At 48.6% G+C, this 8772-nt stretch overlaps 1 protein-coding gene across 1 annotated transcript in view; it reads right to left on the reverse strand.

Moving 5' to 3' along the window:
• The window catches only part of LOC123757296 (leukocyte elastase inhibitor), a 39899-nt gene extending 33404 nt beyond the window's left edge, over window positions 1–6495 (reverse strand). The window contains exon 1 of the mRNA XM_045740854.2: window positions 6404–6495. The gene's annotated coding sequence lies outside the window, so the exon portion shown is untranslated. The remainder of the gene's footprint in view (window positions 1–6403) is intronic.
• Window positions 6496–8772: the final 2277 nt, after the last annotated feature.

Genomic DNA, 8772 nt, shown 5'->3' on the forward strand with positions numbered 1-8772 from the left:
AAGAACTGTGAGAGGGTGTGTCATACCTTACAAGTACTGTGAGACGGTGTGTCATACCATACAAGTACAGTGAGAAGGTGTGTCATACCATACAAGTACTGTGAGACGGTGTGTCATACCATACAAGTACAGTGAGAGGGTGTGTCATACCATACAAGTACTGTGAGAGGGTGTGTCATACCATACAAGTACAGTGAGAGGGTGTGTCATACCATACAAGTACTGTGAGAGGGTGTGTCATACCATACAAGTACAGTGAGAGGGTGTGTCATACCATACAATCATGGGAAGGATATTCCAGCCCAAGGAACCCAAGAGGTGGACGGACAGACACAATGGAAAGGAATATGAGGAGTTCAGAAGGTGTTTGGCACTGCTCCAAGATGGGTATTTGAATATACCATAAAGAAAGTAAGCTGAATAGCATGAGAGGAACTGTACTGTGGTATTCCTTGGCGGAGGGCAGAGTGTCAGAGGCAGATGTGTGAGTGTCAGAGACAGATGTGAGAGTGTCAGAGACAGATGTGAGAGTGTCAGAGACAGATGTGAGAGTGTCAGAGACAGATGTGAGAGTGTCAGAGACAGATGTGAGAGTGTCAGAGACAGATGTGAGAGTGTCAGAGACAGATGTGAGAGTGTCAGAGGCAGATGTGAGAGTGTCAGAGGCAGATGTGAGAGTGTCAGAGGCAGATGTGAGAGTGTCAGAGGCAGATGTGTGAGAGTGTCAGAGGCAGATGTGTGAGAGTGTCAGAGGCAGATGTGTGAGAGTGTCAGAGGCAGATGTGTGAGAGTGTCAGAGGCAGATGTGTGAGAGTGTCAGAGGCAGATGTGTGAGAGTGTCAGAGGCAGATGTGTGAGATTGTCAGAGGCAGATGTGAGATTGTCAGAGGCAGATGTGAGATTGTCAGAGGCAGATGTGAGATTGTCAGAGGCAGATGTGAGAGTGTCAGAGGCAGATGTGTGAGAGTGTCAGAGGCAGATGTGTGAGAGTGTCAGAGGCAGATGTGTGAGAGTGTCAGAGGCAGATGTGTGAGAGTGTCAGAGGCAGATGTGTGAGATTGTCAGAGGCAGATGTGAGATTGTCAGAGGCAGATGTGAGATTGTCAGAGGCAGATGTGAGAGTGTCAGAGACAGATGTGTGAGAGTGTCAGAGGCAGATGTGTGAGAGTGTCAGAGGCAGATGTGTGAGAGTGTCAGAGGCAGATGTGTGAGAGTGTCAGAGGCAGATGTGAGTGTCAGAGGCAGATGTGTGAGAGTGTCAGAGGCAGATGTGAGTGTCAGGGACAGATGTGAGAGTGTCAGAGGCAGATGTGAGAGTGTCAGAGGCAGATGTGAGTGTCAGAGGCAGATGTGTGAATGTCAGAGACAGATGTGAGAGTGTCAGAGGCAGATGTGAGTGTCAGAGGCAGATGTGTGAGAGTGTCAGGGGCAGATGTGTAAGAGTGTCAGAGGCAGATGTGTGAGAGTGTCAGAGGCAGATGTGTGAGAGTGTCAGAGGCAGATGTGAGAGTGTCAGAGACAGATGTGAGAGTGTCAGAGGCCGATGTGAGAGTGTCAGAGGCAGATGTGAGAGTGTCAGAGACAGATGTGAGAGTCAGAGACAGATGTGAGAGTCAGAGACAGATGTGAGAGTGTCAGAGACAGATGTGTGAGAGTGTCAGAGGCAGATGTGTGAGAGTGTCAGAGGGAGATGTGAGAGTGTCAGAGACAGATGTGAGAGTGTCAGAGACAGATGTGAGAGAGTCAGAGACAGATGTGAGAGTCAGAGACAGATGTGAGAGTCAGAGACAGATGTGAGAGTGTCAGAGACAGATGTGTGAGAGTGTCAGAGGCAGATGTGTGAGAGTGTCAGAGGCAGATGTGTGAGAGTGTCAGAGGGAGATGTGAGAGTGTCAGAGACAGATGTGAGAGTGTCAGAGGCAGATGTGAGAGTGTCAGAGGCAGATGTGAGAGTGTCAGAGACAGATGTGAGAGTGTCAGAGACAGATGTGAGAGTCAGAGACAGATGTGAGAGTGTCAGAGACAGATGTGTGAGAGTGTCAGAGACAGATGTGTGAGAGTGTCAGAGGCAGATGTGTGAGAGTGTCAGAGGCAGATGTGTGAGAGTGTCAGAGGCAGATGTGTGAGAGTGTCAGAGGCAGATGTGAGAGAGTCAGAGACAGATGTGAGAGTGTCAGAGACAGATGTGAGAGAGTCAGAGACAGATGTGAGAGTGTCAGAGACAGATGTGAGAGAGTCAGAGACAGATGTGAGAGTGTCAGAGACAGATGTGAGAGAGTCAGAGACAGATGTGAGAGTGTCAGAGACAGATGTGAGAGAGTCAGAGACAGGTGTCAGAGACAGATGTGAGAGAGTCAGAGACAGGTGTCAGAGACAGATGTGAGAGTGTCAGAGACAGATGTAAGAGGTAACGAGCGGTGTCCCACAAGAGCGCTGGCTCCTTGTACTACTAAGACAAGTAATGGATCTCAGAAGGTAATTTGTTCATAAGATTTTCAGATGAAAATCATTTGAACAATTTGAAGAGAACAACAACGACAGAACAAACTGCTTCACGATATATCTTGGCTGCAATAGTTAGATAAATGGCTATTAGAGTTCAACTCAGTTAATGCAAACTTATGAGAATAGGAAGGAGAAAGATAAAATAAAGTATAGAGGCTGAGAGTGAGATAGCTACAACATGTTCAGCGTGAGGGGCAACAAGGGAGTGGACCTCACACTCAATCTCAAGGCAAAAGTGTGACCAGATATATAATATATAACCTATGCCAGACCATCCTAGAGTATGCAGCGCCGGCACGAAATCCACAGTGGGGAGACATGACTTATAATGTGGAGTACTCACCTAGTTGTGCATGCAGAGGTTGAGCTCTGGCTCTTTGGTCCCGAACCCTGTGGGAGCCCTAAGCCTAATGACTTCAGGCCGCGGCCAGGGCGCCTAGTATAGTATACATAGTATACACAGTATACAAGCTACTGGTATACATTGTCTGCCACAGTAAACCTACTTGGGGTTAATGAGTTCCATAGGGCCAACTACTGACCTATCCCAGGATGCAGGCCACAACAGTTGCCTAACTCCAGGATACCTATTATATTGATATGAGAACAGAGGCATCAGGTGCAAGGTAACGTTCCGAAACGTCTCATCCTGCACGGGAATCAAACCCGGGACCATTGGTGTGTGAGCGGTCAGCGCTGCGCACTACCACGTAACTAGACCATGCCAGTAGAGGCACTAGAGGTGACGGAGGGAGGCAGAAGTGCCCCACAAGAGGCTGTGGGCCACCAGAGGCACTAGAGGTCACGAAGGGAGGCAGAAGTGCCCCACAAGAGGCTGTGGGCCACCAGAGGCTGTGGGCCACCAGAGGCACTAGAGGTCACGGAGGGAGGCAGAAGTGCGCCACAAGAGGCTGTGGGCCACCAGAGGCACTAGAGGTCACGGAGGGAGGCAGAAGTGCCCCACAAGAGGCTGTGGGCCACCAGAGGCACTAGAGGTCACGGAGGGAGGCAGAAGTGCGCCACAAGAGGCTGTGGGCCACCAGAGGCACTAGAGGTGACGGAGGGAGGCAGAAGTGCGCCACAAGAGGCTGTGGGCCACCAGAGGCACTAGAGGTGACGGAGGGAGGCAGGAGAAGTGCCCCACAAGAGGCTGTGGGCCACCAGAGGCACTAGAGGTGACGGAGGGAGGCAGGAGAAGTGCGCCACAAGAGGCTGTGGGCCACCAGAGGCACTAGAGGTCACGGAGGGAGGCAGAAGTGCGCCACAAGAGGCTGTGGGCCACCAGAGGCACTAGAGGTCACGGAGGGAGGCAGAAGTGCGCCACAAGAGGCTGTGGGCCACCAGAGGCACTAGAGGTCACGGAGGGAGGCAGAAGTGCGCCACAAGAGGCTGTGGGCCACCAGAGGCACTAGAGGTCACGGAGGGAGGCAGAAGTGCGCCACAAGAGGCTGTGGGCCACCAGAGGCACTAGAGGTCACGGAGGGAGGCAGAAGTGCGCCACAAGAGGCTGTGGGCCACCAGAGGCACTAGAGGTGACGGAGGGAGGCAGAAGTGCGCCACAAGAGGCTGTGGGCCACCAGAGGCACTAGAGGTCACGGAGGGAGGCAGAAGTGCGCCACAAGAGGCTGTGGGCCACCAGAGGCACTAGAGGTCACGGAGGGAGGCAGAAGTGCGCCACAAGAGGCTGTGGGCCACCAGAGGCACTAGAGGTCACGGAGGGAGGCAGAAGTGCCCCACAAGAGGCTGTGGGCCACCAGAGGCACTAGAGGTCACGGAGAGAGGCAGAAGTGCGCCACAAGATTACGTGGTCGAGGGAGGTCTAGAGCCTATAAACAATTACCAGTGCTGCCTCATATAGGCCTATACTGTTCACACTACTACCGTGCTGCCTCATATAGGCCTATACTGTTCACACTACTACCGTGCTGCCTCATATAGGCCTATACTGTTCACACTATTACCGTGCTGCCTCATATAGGCCTATACTGTTCACACTACTACCGTGCTATATACCAATACTCGCCCCAGGTACCGTGCTATATACCAATACTCGCCCCAGGTACCGTGCTATATACCAATACTCGCCCCAGGTACCGTGCTATATACCAAAACTCGCCCCAGGTACCGTGCTATATAATACTCGCCCCAGGTACCGTGCTATATAATACTCGCCCCAGGTACCGTGCTATATACCAATACTCGCCCCAGGTACCGTGCTATATAACAATACTCGCCCCAGGTACCGTGCTATATACCAATACTCGCCCCAGGTACCGTGCTATACCAGTACTCGCCCCAGGTACCGTGCTATATACCAATACTCGCCCCAGGTACCGTGCTATACCAATACTCGCCCCAGGTACCGTGCTATATAATACTCGCCCCAGGTACCGTGCTATATAACAATACTCGCCCCAGGTACCGTGCTATATACCAATACTCGCCCCAGGTACCGTGCTATACCAATACTCGCCCCAGGTACCGTGCTATATAATACTCGCCCCAGGTACCGTGCTATATACCAATACTCGCCCCAGGTACCGTGCTATACCAGTACTCGCCCCAGGTACCGTGCTATATACCAATACTCGCCCCAGGTACCGTGCTATACCAGTACTCGCCCCAGGTACCGTGCTATACCAATAATCGCCCCAGGTACCGTGCTATATACCAATACTCGCCCCAGGTACCGTGCTATACCAGTACTCGCCCCAGGTACCGTGCTATATACCAATACTCGCCCCAGGTACCGTGCTATATAACAATACTCGCCCCAGGTACCGTGCTATATACCAATACTCGCCCCAGGTACTGTGCTATATACCAATACTCGACCCAGGTACCGTGCTATACCAATAATCGCCCCAGGTACCGTGCTATACCAGTACTCGCCCCAGGTACCGTGCTATATAACAATACTCGCCCCAGGTACCGTGCTATATACCAATACTCGACCCAGGTACTGTGCTATATACCAATACTCGCCCCAGGTACCGTGCTATACCAGTACTCGCCCCAGGTACCGTGCTATACCAGTACTCGCCCCAGGTACCGTGCTATACCAGTACTCGCCCCAGGTACCGTGCTATATAACAATACTCGCCCCAGGTACCGTGCTATATACCAATACTCGCCCCAGGTACCGTGCTATATACCAATACTCGACCCAGGTACTGTGCTATATACCAATACTCGCCCCAGGTACCGTGCTATACCAGTACTCGCCCCAGGTACCGTGCTATACCAGTACTCGCCCCAGGTACCGTGCTATACCAGTACTCGCCCCAGGTACCGTGCTATATACCAATACTCGCCCCAGGTACCGTGCTATATAACAATACTCGCCCCAGGTACCGTGCTATACCAATACTCGCCCCAGGTACCGTGCTATACCAATATTCGCCCCAGGTACCGTGCTATATACCAATACTCGCCCCAGGTACCGTGCTATACCAATACTCGCCCCAGGTACCGTGCTATATACCAATACTCGCCCCAGGTACTGTGCTATATACCAATACTCGCCCCAGGTACCGTGCTATATACCAATACTCGCCCCAGGTACCGTGCTATATACCAAAACTCGCCCCAGGTACCGTGCTATACCAATATTCGCCCCAGGTACCGTGCTATATACCAATACTCGCCCCAGGTACCGTGCTATATAACAATACTCGCCCCAGGTACCGTGCTATATACCAATACTCGCCCCAGGTACTATGCTATATACCAATACTCGCCCCAGGTACTATGCTATATACCAATACTCGACCCAGGTACAGAGTTCAAAGCCTCTCCAACATTACCGTCCTGGTCACTTGTAATTCACACTCACCGGATTTAATTAACATTATTAAATATGTTAAGGATGAGAGAATGAGAGGAGCGTCCCACGTACCTTGCCAGGGAGGTGTTGAAGGTGACCTTGCCAGGACGCGTGTGGCTGGAGAGCGCTTCCAGCACCACTTGCCCTCCCCGGCACCAGCCTACACTCTCGTACCGCCTCCATCGTCATAGTAACACAGTTCCGAGTCTTCACCGTTGATCATTAGTAAGTATATATATAAAGTGGACAGGCTCTTGCCCCAACAATTTAATCAAATTTATACATATTATCTAGAGATTTTTTCTAGCAGTGCTGGTTGTATGTCTGGCAGCACGATGTTTGAAATAGAAACTTTTATTTTGGAACTAAAATTAACAAAAATAATGTCTATTATGATGAAAGAAGCGTTATTAAGTTACCAATTAACTCGACATTAACTACTTAAAACTCATCAAATTTCAAAACTTTAGATTTATTAATATCACATTTCTCAGTGCCTGAGTAAATTGTTCCAGTCAAGGTACCAATATTAAGACGCGCCACGAGGCTTTAAACACAATATATATTTTATTTCCAATGGGATTTTTTTTTAATTTATTTATTTGTTATCGTTGAGCCCCCTGTTGCCATGGTAACACTGTCAACACCTGTCCCTTATGTCGAGGCTCAGGTAATTGTGTTGACGGGGTCAAGACGTGCCCTGTCACGACCACCTGACAGGTCGTTGGTCAACACAACACACTATACCATCACAGTACTTGATGGGCTCCCAAATAGCCCTTTGCATGAATTGTTTAATTAAAGGTATCTTACCTAACCGCCGGACAGAAGGACTTATTATACTCATACCCAAGCCTAATTCACATAACTTCAGACCTATTTCTCTGACGTCGTGCATGTGAAAAGTTCTTGAGAGAATTATACTCGACAGACTAATGTTTCAAATTAAGCCCCACCTTGCCCCTAACCTGTATGGTTTCCTTCCTGGAAGAAACACAAACTTGCTTTGCTGAATATTTTATTAGAGAGGGACCAAGCTCTCAGGCGGCATTTATTGATCTCCAAACTGCTTTTGATACAGCAAATAGAGAAATAGTCTTAGAACAACTAGCCTCTTTTGGAGTTAAGGGAAGACTGTTGACATGGCTCAGGGGTTACCTGAGTAACAGAACAGCCTCAGTCCTTTTCAAGGGTGTCAAAAGTAAACTTTGTGCACCCTTTGAGTTGGGTACACCCCAGGGTGGAGTGCTAAGTCCTACACTGTACAATGTTCTGATGCACAAATTAACTAATGATATTCCCACACTACCTGACGAAGCCGTCATCATTTATGCCGATGACATATGCATTGTTCCAAATACCCAAACTAGACTGCAAGCTCTACTGGATTCACTCGCTGCTAAAACATTGAAGGTTGTTTTGTTATCTCTATAACTAAATCCAGAGTTCTCCATCCCCAAGAGAAAACTCATGTCTCAATAACTTTCAAGGTCAACAACCAGAACATTGAAACGTGTAGGCAGCACAAATACCTTGGAGTTGGTATTAACAGTGACATTGTAAACGATCTTCACCATAGGTTAAAAGAAAGACTAAAACCACTGAAAACACTTACTGGTAAGAGTATTGGTATCAATATTAAATATGCTAGACTATTCTATATGATGTTTGTTAGATCTCTCGTTGATTATAGTGCTTTGCACTTAATTTCCCCTCCTCTGTGTTGGACAAAGTTGAAGTAGTACAGAATGAGGCCATGAGGATAATTCTTGGTGCCCCAAGATGCACAAGAATCATCAACATGAGGGAAGAACTGAAACTTCCAACCATACTAGAGAGAATCATGCAAGTCAACACCACCTTTTGCCTTAAAGTCATGAGAGACCCAACATCTCCTGCATTGCTCAGAGACAAATTATTTAGTGCTGTTAACACCCTATTGACTGGTGCCGACATACCAACTCACTCCTTTTATGATAAATGGCTGAGAAAAAATGCCTACAATCTCATTAAACTTAACATTCCTTTTAAGTGCAATCTACCTGTCTCTGATATTCCTCTTTATCTGTACCCCACCATTCAAGTATCATACACACCTGTCACCAAGAAGGATAATGAGAATCTTGCTCTTCTCAAAGCTGTCACTCTTGAAACAATTGCCTCCTCCATCGAGAATTTAAGATCTCACGAGCACTGTGTCTACACCGACGGCTCAGTCCAATCTTCTACTGGACGGACTGCAGCAGCATGTAGGTTTTATAGAAATAATATTTGCACAAAGTCTGTCAGTGTCAGGTTAAACAACTGGCTGACCTCCACACAAGCAGAACTAGCAGCATTGCACCTAGCTACCAGTACATTAAAAAACATTGGAGGAGGAATAATATTTTGTGATTCAAAGTCTGCTCTTCAAGCAATCGAAAACTCCTGGAAGATCGACA

The sequence above is a fragment of the Procambarus clarkii genome, chromosome 13 (assembly GCF_040958095.1).
Source record: "Procambarus clarkii isolate CNS0578487 chromosome 13, FALCON_Pclarkii_2.0, whole genome shotgun sequence".
NCBI lineage: Eukaryota > Metazoa > Arthropoda > Malacostraca > Decapoda > Cambaridae > Procambarus > Procambarus clarkii.